The following is a 26564-nucleotide window of genomic DNA, read 5'->3' on the forward strand; positions in this document are numbered from 1 at the left end:
GGTGGTCTGCCGATCGTTTATATTCATCTTTTTCTTAGGAAATAGAATCCACAAACATTTCCCATTCAGCTGCTTGAGCTCATTTGAAAAGCTGTTTCTGGTACACTTGTTGACCACTGCAAATGTTGCTGTAACTAATTCCATATGGGGTTGAAAAGGGAGACACTTTGAATTTGGGGATTGTCGTGAGACTCTTTCGAAAAGAATAGCAAACTTCATAAGTTCTGGATGAGTGTAAGTTGGACATATCATTCCTTTCCTCTGGAAAATCTTCCAGAGACCCCATCTGCCATCTTGTGCCCAAGAAACAGCAGATATCCATTAATTTCTCAAAGAAGTAGTTTTGTGCCCGTTTCTCAAACAAAGAAACAAAAATAGGGGTTCATAGGCATTCTGGTTTATTCTGATTTTTAATGTGGGGTGTGTGTGTATGTGTGTGTGTGTGTGTGTGTGTGTGTGTGTGTGTGTGTGTGTGCATATTTCTGATCTCAGTAGTATGCACTGGAATTTCTACATAAGAAATTCTTTTTACCAACATAGATCAAAAACTTGTCTTTGTCTTAAAGTATTAATGGATTTTCACAGGGTACTGGAAGGTAGGCGGATCTACCTATGAGGTTTAGTAGATCTGCTTCAGATATTTCACAAGTTGTGTAACCCTAAGGCAAGTCACTTAACTTTTCTCAGACTCAGTTTCCTCATCTATAAAATGGCAATGATTGAAGCACATACTTTCTAGGATTGTTGTGTTGAACTGATGAGCTAATATCTAACTTCTCCCTGTCGTCTCTCTATTCTAGTAGTCTATTGTAATATATTAAAAGTTGGGATTTTCATCAGCTCAAGTAGAGACCTCTCATTCTGTCCCTTTGTTTCTAATCCTATGGTCCCTGCATTTCACTACCATTATTCAGTTGTGTCAGTTGTATCCTGGGGTTTTCTTGGTGAAGATAACATCCAGCCATCCTGTAGGGCAATTTGGAACTCTGTCCAAAAGGACCATAAAACAATGCATACCCTTTGATCCAGTAATACCACTACTAACTCTGTATCCCAAAAAGATAAAAAGGGGCAATCTACTTGTATAAAAATATTTATAGCATCTCTTTTTGTGGTGGCAAAGAATTGGAAATTGAGGAGATGCCCATGGATGGGGGAATGGCTGTACAAATCATGGTATATGATGGAAATGAAGTGCTGTTGTGTTGTAAGAAATGATGAACAGGATGATTTCAGAAAGAGCTGGAAATAACTACATGAACTAAAGAAGAGTGAAATACGCCACAACAGCAATATTGTGGAATGTGATAGACTTAGTTCCTCTCCGCAGTACAATGATCCAGGACAATTCTGAGGGACTTGTGACAAAGAATATTATACACCTCCAGAGAAAGAACTGTCAGAGTCAGAATGCTGGTTAAAGCATGCTGTTTTTCACTTTAGTTTATCTGGGGCTTTTGGTTTTATATCATTAGTCTCTTACAAAAATGAACAATATGAAAAACTGTTTTGCATGATAATACATGTATAATGCAGATCAAATTGCTTACCATCTCAAGGAAGGGGGAAGGAATGGATGGAGGAAGACAATTTGGATCACATAACTTCAGAAAACTTATTTGGAAAATTATTATGATATGTAATTGGTAAAATAAAATATCTTTACCAAAAACATGTTTTTTTAAAAGATGGAGTTTTTCTTTTGCATCTTTTTTTAAATCTAACACTTCAAACAGTTCCTGGCACATAGGAGATGCTTAATAAAAGTTTATTGAGGGGGCAGCTGGGTAGCTCAGTGGATTGAGAGCCAGGCCTAGAGACGGGAGGTCCTAGGTTCAAATCTGGCCTCAGACACTTCCCAGCTGTGTGACCTTGGGCAAGTCACTTGACCCTCATTGCCTACCCTTACTACTCTTCCACCAAGGAACTAATACACAGAAGTTAAGGGTTTAAAAATATAAAAACAAAAAAAAAATTAAAAAAAAAGTTTATTGACTGACTAACTGGCTAACTACCAAATACAACTGGATCAACTTTTGTAATGTGGTAAGTTAAACAACTGCCAGGCTTACTTACTGTCTTCTGCACATCAGTAGAAATCTGGATATAAAAAAGGAAAGATTCCCACAAAATTCAAAGCATAGCATTAATTCAGAGTAATCACAACATTTTGGGAGTTTCAAACAACTCATTTCATAGAAATCAATGGAATCATTATTTCTAGGATTCAGGCATTTCTTATCTTTTTCCTTGCCAATCATTTATGGTTTTCTTTCTTAATTGGCTACTATTTTCAATCAAATACAATTGCACTAAAGGAAAGTTAGAGCTACATCTAACTGATTGGAGTTGTCTTCTAATGATTAATGAGCTAGTCTGAAATTCAAAATGATCTCCTTTTGGAACATGAGAGCATCATTTAGTAATGAACTTTCAAGAGATCATTTATCTCCCATTGCTCTATTTCTAATCAGGTACTCATGTGCATATGAATACTCAAAAAAAAGACTATGTTTCCTTGTTTATGTGTAAAGATAGTTTAATGGCAAGTTATAAGATTTTCTACTCAGGTCTGAACATGAATTTGTCATCATGTGAATGTTAAAAATAATAAGAATTTTAAAATGGTAGCCCTTGAAAATTCTAAAACGCAGAAAATCACCATTAACTTTGTTTCCTATATTATATAGATAGCTCAATGAGTATTTTAGTATTTTATTAGTATTTTTAGTATTTTTAGTATTTTAGTATTAGTATTTTAGGTAGATAACCTTGGACAAAGTTGTCCTCAGAAAACTCAGATGAATTTTGATATTCAACTCAAAAGACTAATTTTCCAACTTCATTGACAGCTCATGAATTTAGAATTTAGAGCAGGCAACTATGGAAGAAAGAACTATGAAGTTCCTCAAAAACATTTCTACTTTTTTCTTGTTTAATTTTACTCTCAACTTATTGTTTGTTTGTTTTTTCCTACTTGATCAGTGCAAAATATATGTATCTGTGTAAGGCTTCTATGGACTATACATCTGACCAATAATCACATTCAGCTGCTAAAGGAATAGTTGGGTCAAACTCTGTAGAATGATTCCATTTTTCCTTTAGGTGGTTCTTAAATGATCTGGATGCAACCAGCACAATTTCATCCACTAATAGGATCCATTGAAAGACCTCATTATCTATAGGGAATTCCTCTTTGATTTGAATATTACTCAGGATGTCTTCCATGAAGGTGAATTTTTGGTTATTGTACATCTCCTCATTTTATACCTCATTTGATATTAATCAGAGGGTTACCAAAGTTATCTAAAGTAAGCAAGCAGTTCTATTGAAGCTTCATGAGCAGGGTGGGGATATCTCCAGATCTGTACTGTAGGACCATCTCTTTAACTGCTCTGTGAAGGATGACTAGAAAGGAAACTAGAAAGGGAGAGGTGGCAATTACAATAGAACAAGTGAGAGATGGGGAGGGTGTGAACTCAAAGGCTGGCCATGTGAATGGAAAGGGAGAGGTATACCTGAGAGACACTGAAGAGATAAAATCAGACTTGCTAACTAATTGCAACTTTAGAGGGTTGTAAGACTCAGTGACAAGAAAAGAGGAGATATTTTTGATGGAAATTAAAAAGATAGGAAGAGGAGTGAATTCCATGGGGAAAATGATACTTGGAGTTCTGAGACTGTTGAGTTTGAGATTACCATGGGACATTGAGGACGTTCTATAGGCAGTTTGTGATTCAAGACTGGGAGAGAGAGACATAAAGAGTGTGAGAGACAGACAGATGGATAGACAAAGATGGACAGAGACAGAGGCAGACAGACAGACAGACAGACAGACAGACAGACACACACACACACACACACACAGAGTTTTGAGAGAAGGTCGACGTTAGAGCCCTGGGATAGATCCATGCAGAGATGTTGGGACATGGGTAATGAAACCACAAAGGAAGTTAAAGAGGACTGATCAGAAGAGGAGAACCTTTGTCATCTTTTGTACTGGAGATATTATGAAACTTCAGGAGGAGACAGGTTCTGGGAGGGGTAAGTGGTCATGTCAAGAATTACAGAGAGCTTAAGAAAGATGAAGACTGAGGAAAGGCCCCTGGAATTTAAAATAGACAGATTGGTAACTTTGGAGAGATTCCTTTCAGTCAAATGGTAGGATTTGTGTGGAGATCTCTTTATCATCTCTGATAAGGACAGTTTAGTTGATAAGGAAATAAGGACAGAACAAGGGAGTCTTCTTTTACTTCATGCTTCCAGCTCTGGCTCCAGGAGCCTGGAGTTTATTGTATATGTTTCAAGACTCATTTCACACAAAAGAACCCTTACCCACCCCCACCCCCCGAAACTTTGCAGATGAGCAGAAGTTACAACACAAAACATTGGCTTCAGAATAGAGCAAGGCCAAGGCTGAATTTTCACTGAGTTCTTATCAGAAAGCCAAGTTGGGGAGTATCTTGGCCTTGGCTTTAACTGGCAGCAGCATTCCTTGCTGTGTTAAAAGTGTTAACCCTTTAAATTCAGGTTTGATAGGAACGTAAAGCTTTTCAATAAGGTCACAATACTTTTCAACAAGAAATCACCAGGACCACAAAAGGGGTCAAAAGAGGAGTCTCAGATTTTTATCTATTCTCTTATTGGCTTCCCACAGATTTGAAGCTGTATTGCAAAGGTTTTTTTTTTTTTTAAACCCTTGTACTTCCGTGTATTGTCTCATAGGTGGAAGATTGGTAAGGGTGGGCAATGGGGGGTCAACTGACTTGTCCAGGGTCACACAGCTGGGAAGTGGCTGAGGCCGGGTTTGAACCTAGGACCTCCTGTCTCTAGGCCTGACTCTCACTCCACTGAGCTACCCAGCTGCCCTTATTGCAAAGGTTTAAAAAATAAATGGAATGTGAAAAAATTGAAGCCACAAGTGTAGACAGTGTTGCCTAGGAGATTGGTTATAAAAGAAAAAAGGGAAGAGAAAGATAGAATGATATTGTGAAAAGATAACAGAGTTTAATGAATATTTTGGTTCATTATTTTCAAGGTACCTTAGAGCTCTAATGATCCGTTGTATACCTTAATAGAAGGAAGTTTAGTCATAGGAAAAAGAATTAGAGGTCACAAATGGAATAATGCTTTGTAACAGTGCTCCTATTAGTAAATGTGCATTAAATGAATTAATTAATGAATAAACCAGGGGAAGCCCTCTAGCACATTGCTCAGGAGTCAGAAGTCCAGGATTTTCTTAGATGTACCAACATAAGCACCATGGACTGCAGGCTCCTCATCTGTAAAATGAAAAGAAACAGAATAGGTGTCCTCTGAAGTCTCTTCTTCCTCTGGACTTATGGTCCTACAAACTTACAATCCTTTACTGAGGATTCATAGAAAGACTTAGGCAATATTATGCACAGGAGGAGAAGATGTTATCTGCTTGAGGCCAAATTCATCAAAGGAGGAAAGTAAGGTTATAACAAAATTAAACAATCAATTTTTAAAAATTCCTGCCAAAGACCCCATAAATTAATGATTTCTCCTGGAGTTTCTCAGCTGACCCTGCTTCTTTTTCACTCTTTCACTTTACTCCATTATGATAAGAAACTCAATAAATCTCCAACTGAATGTGAATAAAGAAGTTTTTGGACCTGAAAAAGGAGGGAAAGGATTTGAGTATCATTTGGAAGGTGCCAGTGTAGAACATATTGTAAAATTCTTAGTTTGATTCTATTGGTGTCAAGATTATGAATCTTGTGAGTTTTTTTCTTTTTCTTTAGTAAAAACTGCCTTGGACCCCTCACCTCTGATTCTTATTCAATACAACTGTGATATTGGGTGCAAGTAAAGAGCTGGACTAAACCTCAGGAATCAGGGAAGGAAGTGTTCAGAAAGCAGGTTTAATGATCTAGAGCTTTACAAATTATTGATACTTTTTGTATTTATATAACCTTCATTTCCAAATATACTCTTGCTCTAACCAGAGAAACTTCCTTTTGAGAAAGGACAGAAAGAGAGATCAAAGTGAGCAAAACAAACCAATATACATCACTACGTCTGATAGCATTTCAGCTTAGAATCGATAATAAATGTCAGTTCAAAGGCAGAAGAGTGGTAAGGAAGAGGCAATTGGGGGTAAGTAATTTAAGTAGAGTCATATAGCTAAGAAGGGTCTCAGGCCAAATTTGAACCCAAGGCTTCCCTGTCTCTAGGTCTGACACTATCTACCTAGCTGCTCCTCTCCCTCACTCTTTAAAGAAGAAAAGTAGATTTTTTCCCCATCACTTTTGTGGAATGCAGCTGGCTTTTGGTGTTTCCCCCCTCTTCTTTTACCTTGTAGTTACTGTATATATTGTTTTCTTGGTTCTACTTACTTCATTTTGGATTAGTTCCTATAGATCTTCATGTGCTTCTCCATATTCTTCATATTTATCATTTCCTAAAACACAGTAGCAATTTATGACATTTATGGATCACATGTTTGTTGTATATTGCTACAAAGTGGTATCTGCTCTTTTGGAGCACATGCATGCACACACACATACACACACACACACACACATAAACACAAACCAAAAAGTGTCTTTGGATATTTTTAATAGTAATAAATGGTGATTAAGAAACTGAAAAGAGTAACAAATGAAGGAAACATTTATTAAGTTCTTTCTAAGACAAAAGCAATTTTCTAAGTGCTTCGGATAAAAAGGTAAAAGACAACTAAAGTGATCACACTGTTACCCAGCTCTCTTCCTGCTTGATGAGAATGTGGCATAGTTGGTTACGCATGAACTCAAGAAATCCAAGAAGGCCAGTCCATGACTCTTGAAGGAATAATCGTGAACAATTTAAAAAATAATCTATGAATAAACATTTCATAAGCACCTATTATGTGTCAGAAAATAAACTTTATGACAAGAAAGAACTTAGACATATCAAAGAACTTACTTGAAAGAATAATATAAAGGGAAGAATTCAAAATAGATGGATTTTATACAATCATTTGTCCTATCCATATTTTGATCAAACATAATTTTGTGCCTGTGATCTCCCCCAGGAGACAGAGCTTTTGTGAGAAGAAGAGTTTTGTTTTATTTTGTCATTTCCCTTTCTTTGTTTCTCCAGGGCTTACTTAGCACATGTGGCACATAGTAGGCACTTAAATATTCACTGACTAAGGTTGGGATCTAGATCTTTGATTTCATTGTTATAAGGAATACCCTGGCAAGGAAACTCCCTCCACCAATGCCATGTCCTATAGCTATATGTATCAGAGGGAAGACACAAACTCAGGTTTTCCTGGTTTAGATCCCATTTCTCTTTACTCTTCTTTACTGCCTCTTCTTCTCCATTACCCTCTTTTCCCACAGCTCCACTCCACCCCCATGGTCATAGGATAATAGGGTAATGGACAGAGAGTTGCTTACAAAGGTAATGGAACCATGAATTTTATTTTTATTATTTATTTTAAAACTCTTATTTTCCATCTTAGACTCATCACTAAATATTGGTTCCAAGACAGCAAACCAGTAAGGGCTAAGCAAATGGGGTTAAGAGACCTGCCCACTGCCACATAGCTAGGCAGTATGTGAGACCAGATTTGAACCCAGGATCTCTCATCTCTAGGTTTGGCTTTCAATCCACCGAGCCACCTTGCTGCTCCCAGATTTTATTTTTTTAAGAAAAGAACCCTTTTGGATTATGTTAGCATGGGTATAAATTTAGAGGCATTCTATTAAAAAGAACAAAATTTAGCAATTATAAATAAAAAAGGCATAGATTTGTTTAAATGGGCTCAGAACCTTGAATCAAATAAATGTTTTCTTTGTCTCTTTTGGGGGCTTCAAATCCTACTTGTCTTCTACTTGGAATTTTGTGTGTGATTTGCATGCATCTCCCACTTCCAGGACATCTCACAAGCATTGCATTGAACAAAAACGATGAGACTTTTGAACCTCACAGCTATTCTGCCTGCTCCAAAACCTCCCAACAACCTTGACATGTTCATTATTTTGTATGATTCAGAAAAATCACAAAAGACACAAGAACAAAACTCAGTGGAGCTTTTGTGCTCTTCCGAAGCCATCAATCAAATGTTCCCATTCTAAGCATGTTGTTTTTCATCAATTCAAAAAAGCTGACATTTCTCAACTGGATTGAGATCAACCCTTTATTGAAAGGCTCCCCCTCCCAGCCAAGTGTCTTTCAGATAACTTCTTCTTATGAAATGCTAATGAATGATCTTCTCCTGATGTATTCAATCGATTTACTTGGCTGCTTCCACCACCAGAAAACTTGAGAAAGAGGGATGGAGTACTTAGAGAAAAAAATCTTTAAATATTTCCAAAGTCAGAGTTAGAATTTCAATTTGGGGGTTTGTCCTCATGACTTTTTAATAAAGTTTGTAGAATCTATTAAAAAAAACATGAAAAGCCCCAACATGTTTTCCCTCAAAATTCATCATTAATTCCCTTTGGTCATAATTAAATAGGTTACTTTTGAAAGAGATCCTTTTGTCTCAATTCTCAAATATAAAAAAATAAGTCAAATTTGTAATAATCTAAGTCATTTCCCAATTGATTAATAGTCAAAGAATATGAATAGACAGTTTTCATATGAAGAAACCAAAGCTATCAATAATCATATGAAAAAATGTTCTAAAACCCTCTTGATTAGAGAAATGCAAATTAAAACAACTCTGGAGGTATCACCTCACACCTATCAGATTGGCCTATATGAAAGTAAAGGAAAATTATAAAGTTGGAGGGGATGTGGCAAAATTGGGACACTAACGTATTGCTGGTGGAGTTGTGAACTGCTCCAACCATTCTGCAGGGCGATTTGGAATTATGCCCAAAGGGTTATAAAAGAATGCCTGCCTTTTGATCTAGTAATACCACTAGTAGGTCTATATAGCAAAGAGATAAAAAAATGGGAAGGGACCTGTTTGTACAAAAGTATTTATGGCTGCTCTTTTTGTGGTGGCAAAGATCTGGAAACTATAGGGATGTACCTCAATTGGGGAATGGCTGAACAAAATGTTGGATATGATGGTAGTGGCATACTATTGTACTCTAAGGAATAATGAACAGAATGATTTCAAGAAGAGCTGGAAAGACCTTCATGAACTGATGCAGAGTGAAACAAGCAGGGCCAGAAAAGCATTGTACACAGTAACAGCAATATTGTGGAATGAACAAAGGTGATAGACTTTATCTACTCTCAGCAATATGATGATACAGAGTCATTCTGAGGAACTTATGAAGAAGAATTCTAGCCACCTCCAGAGAAAGAACTGTTGGAGTAAGAATGCAGATGGAAGAATATGATTTATCACTTGTTTATTTGGAAATATGTCTTGGGGTTTTGTTTATATAAGAATATTTGCTTACAAAAATGAATAATATGGAGATATGTTTTACATGATAATACATGTATAACCCAGATTGAAGAAGGAAGGGAGATAATATGGATCATATGAATTTGAAAAACTTACGTGGAAATTTATCATTAAAATATTTTTTTTTTAAAAAGAGACTCTTTTTGTTTAGAGGTCACTATTCACTAACTGTGACCTGTCCTGACCCTCACTCATTTTGATAGCTGTTGACTTTGATCAATCCTGTTACAGTGGGAAGAAAAGAGGGTCTGGAGTCAGAGAATTCAGATTCAAGTTCTGCCTTAGTGGCTCCCTGTTGTTTTGGATAAATGATTTAATCTCTCTGAACCTCAGTTTCCTCACCTGTAAAATGAGGAGGTTGGATTAGATATCCTTTAAGTTTATAATCACAGGTTTTGAACATTATGATCATTTCTCCATTCTGTCTACATTATCCCCTCTAAGAAAGAAAACAGTGAAATTTTCTTCATAGTTTTGGGTGACTTTTAGATGATCAGAAAATTTTATCATTTTACCTCGAGTTGGGTTTGCAAAGATAGGTACAAAGACAAATGAATCATAGACTCTTACTGCTGTACCCTGTGTCCAAGGCTCTTACATGATATGATTTCAATTTAGGGTATGTTTTTTCACATTTATGACTTATTACCCACCACCGTGCCCTGAAAATTTCAATATAAGACACAACCTAGGATGTTGTCACTAGTTTCCTATGGAAGACGTAAAAAAAAAAATAACTCCCCACCAAGATGAACTCTAGAGACTGACATCAGCAGATTTCTTGAGTTTGACAGAACCTCCTTGACTCCTTTGCCTTAATATCCCTAATGAAACTCTCTCTTTATCTTGAGATCTCTTTATCATCTCCGATAATCTGATAAGGACAGTTTAGTTGATAAAGAAATTATGGGACACTGGAGTTGTCTTTTAGTTCTTGCTTCCAGCTGTCTCCCGGAGCATAGAGTTTATTATATATATATATATATATTTCAAGACTCATTTCACACAAAAGAACCCCACCAAAAGTTTGCAGATGAGCAGAAGTTATAAATTATGTCATATCAAAACGCAAAAAGTCTCATTGGTTTCAGAACAGACCAAGGCCAAGAATGAATTTTGACTGGGTTCTTATCAGAAAGCCAAGTCAGAGAATATTTTTCTCAGGATGGTATTGCCCCTGCTAAGGTTTTGGCCTTGGCTATACCAGGCAGTTGCATTCTTGGCCAAAGGGGGAGAGTGTTAACCTTTTAAATGCTGGCCCACTAGGAACCTAAAGCTCTTCAATAAGGCCACAATACTTTTCAACAAGAAATCACAAGGCTCACAAAAGGGGTCAAAAGAGGAGTCTCATATTTTTATCTATTCTCTTATTGGCTTCCCACATCCTTAGAAAAAGGTCAGCTTCAGGGTACACAGAATACATTTTCTGTATCAGCTATTTTGCTATTAATCCTTCAGTGTCTCATTTTTGTCTCTTATTGGTTCAAAAAGACTTGGCTGGGGGAAGCTGGGTAGCTCAGTGGATTGAGAGGTCCTAGGTTCAAATCTGACCTCGACACTTTCTAGTTGTGTGACCCTGGGCAAGTCACTTGACCCCCATTGCCTACCCTTACCACTCTTCTGCCTTGGAGCCAATATACAGCATTGACTTCAAGATGGAAGGTAAGGGTTTAAAAAAATGACTTGGCTGCTGATGGTAGAGGATTCTAGAGTCTTGGGAATGTTCTCCCTGTCTGACTGGATAGGCAGGTTTCTTTGACATAGTGAGATGAGCTATATGCAGATAATTATTCTCTTATGTGTTTCTTGCATCTAAGAATATGAATTTTTTCCAACAAATAAATCATTCTTTTTGTGTAATCCCCTGAGTTTCATGAAGTCATTCTTCTCTTCTTTGTCTTACAAATTGTTACTTTGAATACTGTTTAGCTTATGAATGCTTCCCACAAAATGTGTATAAGGAAACTGTTATGTGAAGCTCATTGATGTTATCCATCTTGGTAGCTACCCCAGCTGGAATAAATGGCTACTTGCTTCATTGCTTTTAATTGGCCCCTTACTGATATAATCTCACACCAACTTTAAGAACTCATGTTTTTGAGTATGAATGCTTTTGTGTTTCTCTCCCTTCCCCACAATTCCATTATCTCTACTTGCAAACTTATAGTTCAGAAAGCTCAAAAGAGGAGAGAAAAAAATTATTCGTATATTGAAGAAAACAAAGAGAACTCTCCATTGGAAACAGAAAAACCCATCAATGAGAAATCCTTTCCCAGACACCTATGTAATGTCAATCACTAACAGTAACACATTAGATATGTCTCCCAATAGGGAATAAATTTCCCTTCTAGTGCCTTAGCAGGTGTCATGATATTTCTAAGCATATGGCATCTGTCACTCCTCTAGGAGTTCTTTGCAGCTCCTAAGATCCCCTCAGAAGGACCTCTCTAACCCCTTTTCCTTTCTGGTTCTTTGCAATTACCAAGACAGAATAAATTTTAAAAGACATGTGCTTCTATAAATCCAGTAGAATCAGATCAACAAGCTGGTCAAAACCTCTTACCAGTTCTAATAGATTTTTTCTCATTATGTGGGAGTTACAATAAAATCATCACAGAATTAATCTAGCAGCCACAAATTTCATTAACTTAAAATGATTCAGTGCAATAGGAAAATCAACGAAATAAGCAAGATTAATTTACAAAAGTAATTAACAAAATACAGTAAGATACAGTCTTTTTAAAACAGAAATAAAGCTCATTCAGTTCCGAGGTTTTAAAAGTTCACCCCTGGTTTCAATTTAAGGTTCTTTTGATTGAGTTCTGCTGAGTTTAAGGGTGTTTTTTTTTAAGTTTAAAGTTCTGAGCAGGTATGGGGGTGAATATTTCTTCCCCTGAGTTCAGTTTTTAATCACAAGCAAGTCTGAATAGGCCATTTGGCCCCATTAAGGGTAAACGCTAGGTCCATGTGGTGTCGGGTCATTGGGCTCAGGGCTAGAGAAAAACTTAAAGTCAGTTTTGTAGAAAATCCCACGTAGAGCTTGTGTGGGTGGCCAAATTAGGTCTTTAGAGAAACACGTGGAAGGCTAGAATGTCTCCTATAAGAAAGTAGAGAGGAAGGGGAATAATATACCCAAATCATTCTGGAAGGCAATTTAGAAGTATGTCCAAAGAGCTTTAACTGCCTGCCCTTTGATCCAGCCATACTACTGCTGGGTTTCTACCCCCAAAGAGATTAAGGAAAAATACATATACAACAATATTTATAGTCGTGCTCTTTGTGGTGGCAAAAAAATTGGAAAATGAGGGGATGCCCTTTGATTGGGGAATGGCTGAAAAAATTGTGATATCTGTTGGTGATGGAATACTATTATGCTGAAAGGAATAATGAACTGGAGGAATTCCATGTGAATTTGAATGATTTCCATGAACTGATGCAGAGCGAAAGGAGCAGAACCAGGAGAACATTGTACACAGAGACTGATACACTGTGGCACAGTTGAATGTAATGGACTTCTGTACTAGCAACAATGCAATGACCCAGGACAATCGGGAGGGACTTATGAGAAAGATGCTGTCCACATTCTGAGAAAGAACTGTGGGAGCAGAAACACAGAAGGAAAATATTTGCTTTATCACATGGTTCTGATGGGGATAGGGTTGGGGATGCAGACTCTAAGTGATCACCCTAATGCAAATATCAATAATATGGAAATAGGTCTTGATCAAAGATATATGTAAAACCCAGTTGAATTGCTCATTGGCTATAGGAGGGGGGAGGGAGGTGGGGAGGGAAAGAACATGAATCATGTAACCATGGAAAAATATTCTAAATTAAATCAATCAATCAATAAAAGTCATCTTGAAAAAATAGGAGGAATGAAAATAGAATTAATGAGGTAGCTGATTGATTTGATTTCAACTGTCACCCAGTTCACCAATCTCTGGTTTGCATTCTCATTGGAAACTTTCTACCAGGTCTCAAGGACCAAACCTATTTAACCATTATTTGTCTTAATAAAGCTGGTATTGGTGCTTTATGGAAAGTTGTGACTTAGTTGCTCTCAGAACAGGGGTGGGGAATATCTATGGTTTTGGCCAATTCTGACTCTTACCTAGTTCATCTAGCTCCAGAGTGGCTCTGCCGGAGCATTTTAGATAATATTATTGGGTTTGTCCATCCCAGAGCAATATTTTAAATTATTTGTTGTTCTTCCTTTTTGTCAATTAGCAGCTTTATCATTTTTGTCAGCTTAGAAACAAAATGGCCTTTCATACCCAGAAGGGTAAACTTTCCAAGCTCAGAAGGAATCGTCAGGTTGAAATGAAAATACACCAACTTTCTTCAGAGAGATTACAAAAGGAGATGAAGTCTGAAGTTCACTTCTTTTCTTTCCAGCCTGAATATACTATAACCCCCAGAAGGTTATCTCCCATATAAATGCTCTGAAAGCCTACCTGACTTCACTCTGGCACTGAGTGCTCACTGCTAGTGACTTTCCTCCTGTTCTTCGTGTTGACAGGACTCTCTCCACATCTCCATTTCTTCTCATGTGTTCCAAAAGAATGGAAGGACCAGCTTGGATGCAAGGTTGGCAATCTGAGCCCACCTCCAAAGTCTCTCGAATCACTCTCCTTCAGGGCATGATCAAAGGCCCTACAACCTGGTCAAGTCAGTCATGGCAGTTAAATTAAGTGTGCCTCACCGTAGCCTAAATGAAAAGTCTACATGGAATACTACTGGGTTTTAAGAAATGACAAGCAGATTAATTTTCAAAAAACTTGGAGAGAAGTAAATGAGATAATGGAGTGAAATGTGCAGAACCAAAAGAACATTATACCCAGCTGTAGATTTAATACTTGAAGAATAATTTGTGAATGTTTATCTATAGAGACTGAACTGAAAAATGGAAACATGGAACACAATTTCTATATACATATCTGTTGGCTGGATGATGCCTTCCAAGTATTGGGAAGGAAGAGATGGGGCTGAGACCTCTGGAAATGAATTCTAATTATAAAAAAAAAGAATCTATGAAAGTAGCTTGCTTAATTTGCCCAGAAAATGGACTCTAGAAGAAAATAGGAGGCCTGAAGCAATTTAAATAAGTTATTAGAGAGATTTCATGAACTATGTCTCTACTTCCCAACCCCCTGAGGCAGCAGAGATAAGATTATTTTGGTAGATATTTGCTCATTAAAATATCTGGAGGGGCAGCTGGGTAGCTCAGTGGATTGAGAGTCAGGCTTAGAGATGGGAGGTCCTGGGTTCAAATCCGGCCTCAGATACTTCCCAGCTGTGTGACCCTGGGCAAGTCACTTGACCCCTATTGCCCACCCTTACCGCTCTTCCACCAAGGCCAATACACAGAAGTTAAGGGTTTTAAAAAAATAAAATATCTGGAAAACATTCCATCTCACCACCTTTTTGCCTCATGACCCACCATCGCAATGGGTAGGGAGAGATGGGCATGCTCTCAAATGAAGAGAGACAGTGACGCTTTGGGGGACAGAGGCCATTTGATGGAGAAACTCACACCTAACCATCCAACTATCTAACTTCTAGCTATCAAGAATCATTCTTTAAAATGGGAAGCTATATGTCATCCTTCTCCCCTTCTAATCTGTTGTGTCTCTATCTCTGACTGCCTGTTTCCATAGTCAATATTCCTCTGGCTTTGGGTTAGGGAGAACTTTTCACTTTCCATGAATTCCTTTAGAGGTATCCTATGCTTCCACTTTCCTTTCACGGGGTTCTACCCAAGAAATCTGTTAGTGTTTCAGGAGGTTAAGCCTTAGCACGTACTTTCCTGGGCCCTTCAAATCCTTTGAGACTTATCACATAGATGAATCTAAGCAAGTGCAAATGCTGCTCTGAGACAGCAAGGCCAGGTTCTCCTTCTGGCTGACAGTCCTGCCCTAATTGTGCAAATGGGACCAGAAATAAGCCTTCTCCCAGGTTCTCAGCTGCCCTCCAGTGTCAGGCAAAAAGCATTCATTAAGGATCTCTGATGTGCCGGGCACTGTGCTAAATATCTTTGGGCAAAGCTGGGTGCAAGGAAGACATCCATCTTTAAAACTGTTAAGTTTGGGGGAAAGCTAAGGAATATCTTTAAAAAACAAACAAACAAATCTTTACCTTCAGTCTTAGAATCAATACTGTGTTTCCATTTCAAGGCAGAAGAACCCAGGCAACATGGGTTAAATGACTTGGCCTGGGTCATACAGTGAGGAAGTGTCAGAGGCCATATTTGAACCCAGGACCTCCTGTCTCCAAGTCTGGTTTTCTATCCACTGAGCCACCCAGCTACCACTAAGGAATAAGTTTGAATAAAAGCTGATTCTTCCTCTATTTCTTGCTCTAGTGCTTCATTCCTGTCCCTCCCCCAGCATTTTAATCTAATTATCTTGTTCTACTTTATTCCACAATAACTATGACTGACATGCCCGTAAAGACTCATTGCCCCTCAGTCGACAATCAGCTGTACTGTCTGGGAAGCAGTTTCTAATGAGTTTTAGTGACTTAAAATACTGTCATAAGATAAACCAGATGTGGCTGTTGGATTTGCCTAATTCAACCCTCTCCCCCTTTATTCTAGGAGAAAGCTCACTGGGCTTGGGAGGAAAAAAGAGGAGGGGAATATTCTAATATTCTGAAGGGGCCTCTATGTGGAAATAAAAAATACAGGCAAAACTTCAGGGGCAAAGGAAGGAAATATTATCTCTGATTTGTCAGGGGTAACAACAGGGAAAGAGGGCGCGCTTTTCCTACAATTCAGGCAAGGATTCAGGTCTGAGTATCCAGATCCTTGCCTGCTAAGAGATAACAAAAACAAAATCATAAAAATGTAGAGAAGTGTTGAGGACTTCTTAAACGGAAGCCCCTTTAGAAGGTGGCCAGATATGACGTAAGTATTTCCTACAATTAATCTTCATCCATATTATCGGATGTTCATTGATCACAGATCCTGGGCTAGGATTTGGAAGGCAAACACCTTGCCTGAAGAGATAATGCCCTTTTCATGGGGATGAGAAGTGATTATTTAGCTGATTTTATTGTAAGGATTCCAGGAACAGTCCCAATGGATAAGCGCCATCCTTGACTCTGTAAGGGAAGCTTGTCTTGTTCCGAAGAATTGACTTTGCTGCCCTGCTTATAGCCAAGCACAGGATTATAAATGGAAGGCTAGTAAGAACTTTAGAAGACATCTAGTCTAACCCCTTCATTCTACAAGGGATGAAACTAAAGCCTAGACTGATCCTGGGCCACAAAAGCAATAAGTGAAAGAAGTAGGATTTGAACCCAGGAACTTTGGTTTAAAAAAAAATCATCCCTCTATGAACTGTACTAGATTATCTGTTTCTCTCACTTGGGGAGGTTGTGAAGATTCCAGTGAAACAGTGGATAGAGCATTTGGAATTCAGGAAGACCTGAGTTGAAGTATAGCTTCAGATATTTCTCTTCCCCTCTCATTTTCACCAAGCAAGATTTGAGGATGAATGGTTTTGTATCAAGCATCAATAAGAATCAGAGAATTGTCATTGGTTTAGACCAGTGATTCCCAAAGTGGGCGCCACTGCCCCCTGGTGGGTGCTGCAGTGATCCAGGGAGGTGGTGATGGCCACAGGTGCATTTATCTTTCCTACTAATTGCTATTAAGATTTTAAAAAAATAATTTCCAGGAGGCTAAGTAATATTTTTTCTGGAAAGGGAGAGGTAGGCCAAAAAAGTTTGGGAACCAGTGGTGTAGAGAATGAAGGAACATAAAGGATGCCTTATCAACACACTCTTCAGATGAGGAAACTGAGGTCTTCAGAAGTTAAGTGATGTATCCAAAGGTTATATTGAAAAGAAACAAGATTTGAACCAAGAAACTCTCACTCCAAACCTTGCATTCAGTCTACTGCTCTGTGCTTTCTTTCTCATTTGGAAATGGAAAGATTCCCAGAGAGTTCACCAAATACTTTCTGAGGATAAATGATAAACGCACCACTTGCATTTAACTAATATATGTCTAATTGGGAAAGTCAAGGAAATAGGTACCAATGGGAATAGCTCTCTATAAAGTCCCAACAAGCATTTCAAGACCATTTTCCTTTTACTGAGTTTCTTTTTCTGTTAAGGGGAATTTGGACCAGATGATGGCAAGTACCTTTCCTTGATCCTACATTCTTTGATTCTGGGAGACTGTTGACAAAGGGGTTTTCCTATGCTTTGAATGTTTTATAGTCAGGTATAGGGGCACATGCCTGTAATCCCCAATTCTAGGGGAGGTCAAAGTAGTGAATTGCTGGAATATGTGAGTTTGGTTCTACAGTAGGGTTTAAGCCTATCAGAAATTCCCTCTAGGTCTGGCATCAGTATGGTGAACTCTTGGGAAAAGGGGACCACCTAATAGGCCACTTAAGCAGGAGAAACCAGCTCAGGTTTGAAAAAAAAAACAGGTCAAAGCTTCCTTGCTGACCAGCAGCCACTCTGAAGCAGTTGCAAAAGACCAATCAGTCATCCAACCACAATCACTGAAAACTCTTATTTTATAAAAGAAAAAAAAATAGTAATATTGACTATGTAAGAGAGAGGTGACTTCTTTGGAGGGTTTGCATTTCTAACAATTAACAAACATCTATTAATCACCTACTGTATATCTATTAGTTCTGGAGCTACAAAGAAAAAAGGAAAATAGTCTCCACATTCAAGAAGAATAACATAATATGTATATATAATATATATATTCACACACACATATACACACATGTGTGTGTATCTGTGTATGTATCTCTGGTATAGAGATTGTATTGAAGACATACACTCATATAAATATATGTATACATATAGCAATTTTACATACATATTTGAATATATATACAATTTGGTTATAATAGAAACATATGTATATCTATTGTATACACACACGTTGAAATCTATGTTACATAAAAAATTCCAGGTAACCTTCAAGGAGGAGAGTCAGCAACTGAGGGGACTAGTTAGTGTATGTATCACATAAAAAGTCATTCTTGAGCTGGGTCTTTTATTTTTTTTAATTTAATTTTTTAAACCTTTTCCTTCCATCTTGGAATCAATACTCTGTATTGGTTCCAAGGCAAAAGAATGGTCAGGGCTAGGCAATGAGCTGGGTCTCTTAGAAGAAAAGAGTTTCCAAAATGTCACGGCGAGAAAGGAAGAGCATTCCAGGGATGCAAGGCTGCTAGTGTACAGGCATGGGAAATGGAAATGACATGTGCGTGAGGAGTGGCAAGAAGGTCATCATGGCTTGGCCATGAGTGAATGAAGTAGAGGCCAGTAGAAGAAGACTGGAAATGGTCGAATGGGACCAGGTATTAAGATGTTTAAAGGCCAGACAGAAGAGTTTTTCTTTGATCCCCCAGGAAATAGGGGCCACTGGAGATGACTGAGTAGAAAATTGTGATGGGCTGAGTTGACCATGATTTTAGGGAAGAGGATTCTCCTGGCTGTGTGGAGGGCAGAGTAGAGGTGGGAGGGCTTGGGTCAGAGATGCCAAGCAGGAGGCCACTAGAACAGTCTAGGGAAAAGCCAATGAGGATTTGACCTTTGTCTATGGCCAAATGAGTAAATAGAATGTTGAATAAGAGCGATAGTGGGAAGGTAGAAATAATCAATCTTATGGCAGGTGACCCAAACCCCTTGGATTTGTGAGTTCCTAATTCTTTCCTCATTTTTAGATCCAAAGAGATTTAAGGGCAGAGTTTCTCTATTGGGTCTATCTTTGTATTCTCAGCATTTATCATATTACTTTGTACAAAGTAAGTCTTCAATAAACCTTTGTAGACTTAGATGAATGTCAGGCATCAGTGAGCAGTGGAGAAGGTCTTGCTTAGCGTTGGGTTGATGGTGAGGGAGAGGCTGTTGCAGGGTCTTCCTGGTTTTGGTCTGTTTTAGACTGCTTCCATCCATCATGCTCGAAGTTGGGTAGATCCTAAATTGTACAGTAGACTTGGGAATTCTGGGAAGAGAAATAGAACCAGTGGATACTGAAAGAACCAATGTAGCCTTTTGACAGTTAGGGGGGGAAATGGAAACTGGGATACATTTGTTTGTATTTGCTGAACTCTCAAATATGCATTCTTTTCTCTCTCAGTCCAACTAGTTGAGGCTCAGCAGAGAGAAGAACCTCATATGGTTGGTCCACTTGCAGAGAGGCTTTCAGAAGATTGTTAATGAACACATTCACTGGTGAGAATTGAGAATTGATTCTCCCTGATATAATGCCAGCAATCGCTGTAGTCATGAGAGAGTCACCAATATCGACAGCTAGATCTCTCTAACTCTGGGCTGGAGAATGACTCACTCCTCTCCTAGGAGCTCCCCTCAAGGGAAGGGAGGAAGGGGAAGGAGCTCCTAAAACAAACAAGCTCAGTCTCATCCCGAGGAGCCTGTAGCCCTTGTCAGTAAAGAAAAGCAAAATAATTGTTAAAAAGTACCTTCATTGATTGGTGCTGAGAAATTCTGCAGAGTAGAATAAAGATAGATTGTTAGTCAGTGTTAGAGACGGGCAGTAGAAATAATGGCCTTTAAGCTTTGTTATGCTCCTCCATGCATTCAGCATTTACAATTAGACCACTAAATGAAAGCTATTTTTAGCCTCCAAATGTCTGCCATTTTGCCATTTTCTTTTCCTCAACCACTGGCAAAACCTGATACCCCCAACTTGGAGAGCATCTTCTTCCAAAGAAATCGAGCCTCCCTCCCTCCCTCAGTGAGTTAATCTGCTCAGTCTTGAAGCTCTGAACTGGAGCTAAGCTCAAAAATGGTTCCTGGGTGAGTGCCAACTCGCCCCAGTCATGCTTCACATCAGGAACATGTTGGGGCATCCATCTTGCCATCTGCCCTGCCATCGGGCAGGCATACACCTTGGCTCTGCCTTCCCGCCTCCTCCTCTGGGCTCCATCTTCAAATCAATATTATGGTCGCTTTGGGGACAATTGCAAACCATCAGCTTCCTCATGGTTCTACTCTCCATAACACGGAGCGCATTTCCTGGCCACCACGCCTTCCTCTTACAATGAGAGCTCCTCGAAGGCTCTCGCTGACCGTCTCATTTCTGCATCTGTTCCCCCTAAGCACCTAGCCTGGGTCCTGCTACATAGGAAGCATTTCATAGATCTGTTTTCATTCATTGATTCAATGATTCATTTACCACCTGGTTTGGCCATTCCTCCACCAAGAGCTTTCCAGCTATTTTGGTTGTTCAGTTGTTTCCGTCATGTCTGATGCTTCATGACCCTATTTTAGGATTTTGTGGCTGGGATACTTGAGTGCTTTGCTCTTTCCTTCTCCAGCAGATCTTACATACGAGGAAACTGAGGTCAACAGGGTTAAGTGACTTATTCAGAGTCACACAGCTAGTGTCTGAGGTCACTTTTGAACTCAGGTCTTTGTGACTCCAGGTCCGCTGCTCTGTCCACTGTGCCAGTTCTTTGCCACTCTCCAAAAATCAGCTATGACTTTTGAACTGAAGTGAAGAATGACGAGACTTCCTTCTGTGGGCGGTGATAACTCCAACACCAGGCTACCAGTCAGGACACTAGAGTGGGTAGACTGTAGGTCTGGAGTAAAGAGCCTTGGCATCCGGCACTGCCTCAGACAAGATCTAGCCGGTGACGCTCAGGTGAGTCACTTCAGTTCTCTGAGGTTCAGTTTCATCATCTGTAAAATGAGGCGATCGGAGCGGAGGCTACTTCTGGGGCACACTCCCCCCCCCCCCAGCCTCAGCCTCTCCCATCCCTCAGAAGAGGCACATTTTCTACATAATATCGGCTCCACCAAATGGACATACAGATCACCACAACTGGGCAAACCTAGATCTAAAAGGTCTTTCCTTGGGTGCTTTGATCCTGGGCTGGTTATAAAACTCAGCGTGGACTTGACTTTCGGCCGCTCTTCTGACCTTCTGAAACTCATAAAGGTATAGCCCCACTTTCTTTCAACTAAACAAACACTGAGGCCCATTTCGGGAACTTATATATTAGCCTGAGAAAGAGGAGACCCAAGGCCGCTCCCCTTAGAGAATTCTCTCTCCCTGGACGCTGCCAGTAAAGGAGTCAAGTCACGAGCAGACATCCCAGGAGAGTGGCGATGTCGTTCTCCTCTTCGGGATCTTCAATGAATGCTAGAAATGAAAATATTCATGCCAGTCCCCCTTCGGGTTTTGAGCAATAATGCTCTCAGGATTTTTGCCCTTCAAATAGATTTAGAGCTGGAAGGAAGCTCAGTGGTCACGGAGACCAACTTCTTTAATCTACATAGGAGGAACCGATTTAGAAAGTCTTTAAGCCAATAAGTGTATGAAGTGGGAGTCCAAGTCTAGAACACACATTGGCTCTCTGCTGCTGTTGTTCAGTCATTTCAGTCATGTCTGACTCTTCTTGACCCCACTGAGGGTTTTCCTGGCAGAGATGCTCGGCTGATGTGCCATTTCCTTCTCCAGCTCATTTTACAGATGAGGAAATAGAGGCAAACAGGGTGAAGTGACTTGCCCAAGGTCATACAGCTAGTAAATGTCTGAGGCAATATTTGAACTCAGGAAGATGCATGTTCCTAAAGCCAGGCCTGGCACTTTATCCACGGTGCTACCCCAAAAATCAGAGGAGAGCTAAATCCATGAAAATTAAAGTGAAATTCTTCATTCCTCTTCTGGGACCCACCGAGTGTGACCACGGGATTGATTTTTAAGGTTCACTTGGAATCACTCCTTTTTCCAATGTCACTGTTTCTTTCAGGCTAGATCAACTCTCTCAAATTCTCATTTCTTTGTCCTTGATTCCAGATCCATATTTAGAGAGGAGAGGCTGGGGAAATGCATGCATTGCCTTGATAAGCCGCCACTGCTTTGTCCTTTATGCCTGTTGACTGGAGTAGATTGAAGACTCTTTATATCAATGAATGGAAGACAGAATAGATTGCTTTCACCCCAATAGAGCAAAGTAGTAGCACAAGTCTTAGCACCAGGGACTCTTCCTAGTGAAGGGTACCCTAGAAGTCATGCCTTCCGCGTCATGGACCCCTTTGGCCATCAGATGAAGCCAGAATAATGCTTTAAAATAATTAAAAGGAATTATGTCCAGGGCAACAAGGTGGCTCAATGGATTGAGAGCCAGTCCTAGAGATAGAAGATCCTGGGTTCAAATCTGACCTCGGACATTTTCCAGCTTCATGACAGGACAAGTCCCTTAAGACCTAGTGCCCTGCCCTTGCCACTCTTCTCCCCTGGAACCAATAGACGGTACTGATTCTCAGATGGAAGGGAAGAATTTTTTAAAAGATGCTCATAGTAATAGTTAGTCAGCAGTAGCAGGTATAATGTTTTTTCCATCCAAATTCACAGCTTCTCTTGTCTTCAGGGACCCTTTGGTGGACTGGGCGCCCCATGGCAGTAAACTTAATTTAGTCCAAGTCTCATTTTCCAGGTGTGGAAAGGGATTCCAAAGACTTGCCCAAAGAAGCCCACATGGTAAGCGACAGAGCCAGGTCTTCCGATGCCAGGTGAGGGCTCTTCTGACAAAATCGCCCCCAAAACCTTGGATTAAGTCACAGAAGCACATTTGCTGTAACGTGATGTCTAACATGGGAAAAATGCTATCTCTCCAAAAAGAAATCTCTCAGGTTCTCCCGTCGGTGTCATCACCTGGCGGGGCTCTCCTGTGTGTGTGTGTGCGTGAGTGTGGTTGTGTAACACGTGAGCGGCTACACACAGGGGCACGGGACAGTGTGGGCTCTTTGAGCCACCTGGAAACAGCGTGTTCCTGGCCTCTCATGAAGGCACTCAGGGAACATCTGGCTTCTTAGGGACTTGAATAGAATTGCGATACTACATTTACTTGGGTTGAAAATTCTAAACAATCCAACTCTGGGAGGGGGGAGGGAGGCAGCATGAATTCTGTAATCATGGCAAATTTTAAAATTCAATCAAAAATTTAAAAAAAAATAGTAAAAAATAAAATTCTGAACAACCAATGGAAGTCTAAGAGCAATAAACAATGAAGCCAAAAGAATCACAAATGGAATTTAATGTTGTATTCAATTAAAACTTGCCAACACAACAAAAATCTTTGTTGCATGGACAGTCTGACACCTTAAAGCTGTGTGTGGCTATTACTATGACATATGATGATTAGGTTGAAATAAATGTCAGATGCTGCGTAGAAATCTTTTTCTATAACCAAACCAAGTTGAACCATTCTAACCTTGCTTTTCCACCTCAGCTCTCACAATTTCCCCGGCTACCCCAGGCACTTTAACCTTTATCACACATATTCACAGGGACATAAAAAAGTCCCACATTGGATTCCCCAAGTTCTGTTTCTCTATGTTGCCTCTACAACCTCCCCCCCAACTTCCATCCCTCCTCATTCCTGCCAACAACACAGAACAAGACTAAGGTCCCTGGCTCTTCGATGCTTATTCTCTGAGCATTCTAATTCCTTTTTTGGGTCTGTCCTGACTTGGGAAATCCACATAATCATTGTCACTAGGTTTGAATATTTCTAGTCTTGGATAATCCAAGATGGTGGACCTTCTGGACCACAAGGCTGTAAAGGGCATCCTCTATTATGACTGGTGAGGTGAAGAAGTTCTTCCCATGTCAGAGGATTTGGGGAAAGCCTGAAGACCTTGATGGAGATTCAGGGCTTGGAGAATGGTCTCTGAATCACCAACATTTGTAGTCCTGTGGGTAGAAGACAGTTGTGGTAAGTTTTTAGGGAGGATATAGAAAAAAAGAATCTAGCCTATATTAAAAAAAGGTAAAAGAAAAGGAAGTTGGGGGTTGGAGGGTTAGCCAGTCAGATACATTCAGGTAAGAAAATCCAAAATTAATAAAGCACAGAATTCGAAGTCAGAATATCTGAGTTCAAATCTTGGGCCTGTTATTTACTAGGTAGGAGTCTTGAGACAGATGGGGATGGGACAGCATTTGTTAAGCGCCTACTGTGTGCCAGGCACAATGTTCAGCATTTTACATATATTACCTCATTTAGTCCTCACAAAAACCCAAGAGGTCATTGTTTTTATTTCCATTTTACCCATGAGGAAACTGAGTCAGATAAAGCTTAGGTGAGTTGTTTAGGGTCACATAGTTAATAAGTGTCTGAGATAGATTTGAACTCTGTCTCCTATCTGCTGTACCCTATAGTACCCCTAGCAAATCACTTCCTTTCTGTTACACTTAGTCTTGTAATCTGTAAAATAAGAATGTATGTTTGGATGATGCTGAAGGTCCCTTCTAACTCTTAATCATATGATTCTAATGTGTTGTTATTTAATCATTTTCATCAATATCTGGCTCTTTGAGACCTCATTTGGGTTTTCTTTTTTTTTTTTTAAACCCTTGTACTTTGGTGTATTGTCTCATAGGTGGAAGAATGGTAAGGGTGGGCAATGGGGGTCAAGTGACTTGCCCAGGGTCACACAGCTGGGAAGTGGCTGAGGCCAGGTTTGAACCTAGGACCTCCTGTCTCTAGGCCTGACTCTCACTCCACTGAGCTACCCAGCTGCCCCTCATTTGGGTTTTCTTGGTAAAAATACTGGAGTGGTTTGCCACTTCCTTCTGTAGTTCATTTTACAGATGTGAAAAATTAGACAAATAGGGTTAGGTGACTTGCCCAAGGTCACACAGCTAATGAGTGTTGGATTTTAACTCAGGAAAGGGAGCCTTCCTTTCTCCAGGCTTGACTCTCTATACAATGTATGACCAAGCTGTCCAAATATAACTAGATACAAAGGACAATTGACCTTCAGCCCCTCTAGCTATCACTAGAAGTTGGATGATCTCATAGCTGTAAGCAGTAGGTTCATGATTTTAAACCCTATCCTAGGATATGGCATTTGCCCTCTGTTTTAGAACTTGGATCATATCCCATTTCATGCTTTATGCACTATGATCTTGTATTATTCTTTAATTATTTCATGTCTTAGCTCTATGACAAAATTGTGATCTTTTTGAGTAATAACAATAATGGCTAGCATTTATATAATATGTTATGGTTTACTCACTATTTTACATGTGTCATCTTATTTGATTTCCAAAATAGCCCTCTGAGGTAGGTGCTGTTATCTCCATTTTAAAGATGAGGAAATTGAGGGTAAGGAAGAAAGGCTAAGTGTCTCTCTCTCTCTCTCTCTCTCTCTCTCTCTCTCTCTCTCTCTCTCTCTCTCTCTCTCNCTCTCTCTCTCTCTCTCTCTCTCTCTCTCTCTCTCTCTCTCTCTCTCCCCTTCCCCCCCCCTCACTTCTTTCGTTCATTTTGTTTTTGGACTCGAATGAAATCTCAGTTGTAGAAGTCAATGTTCAGGCCACTCATCCCACCTGGACGGGCAGTGGCATCTGCATCTCCACTTTCCTCCAAGAAGACTGTTACATGGATTAAAAGAGTATAAAGTTCCATGGATTAACAAGAATATGGTTACATGGGGTAGAAGTTTTTTTGGTTTTGTTTTTGTTTTTTTTCCCCACAGTACAAAAGCTAATCATTGTGTTGGAAATGGAAGTCCCAAGATTTCTCATTTTATACACTGAATATTGCCACTGAGCAATTAAAGAGCAAAAGGAGGCTTGTCTCCTAAATTATAACATGGAATTATGCATGCCTTTCTCACTTCTCTTAAAATCCAAAGCTTTCCATTGTCTTATCTATCATAAGAAATCTTTTCTGATCTCCTCAGATGTTGGTGCTACTTCTTGCCTCAAGCAAGGATGCATTCCTTACCTGTTTACATGTTATACCATCCCCATCCTGCCCAGCTCAATAGAATATAAACTTCTTGGGGGCAGTGACTTCCTCTCTTTTTAATTCCTGATGTTGATTGCAGAGTCTTCCGTGCTAGGCACTTAGTAAATATTTCCATGGTAGGCAACAGAGATGAGATATGGTTGCATTTTTCATCTTTGCGAACCTTGTACAGTGCTATCCATATGCATGCTTAATGTTAAATATTTGTTGTGTTGAATTAAAATTCATACTGCAGGAGCCTCAGATGTCAATAGGAGACAACAGCTTCCTTGACATATAATAAACTACATGTCTTTCCTACCATTGTTCTTCCTCCCTCCCTCCCTCCCTCCCTTCCTTCCTCCCTTCCTTCCTTCCTTCCTTCCTTCCTTCCTTCCTTCCTTCCTTCCTTCCTTCCTTCCTTCCTTCCTTCCTTC

The sequence above is a fragment of the Gracilinanus agilis genome, chromosome 3, assembly GCF_016433145.1.
Source record: "Gracilinanus agilis isolate LMUSP501 chromosome 3, AgileGrace, whole genome shotgun sequence".
NCBI lineage: Eukaryota > Metazoa > Chordata > Mammalia > Didelphimorphia > Didelphidae > Gracilinanus > Gracilinanus agilis.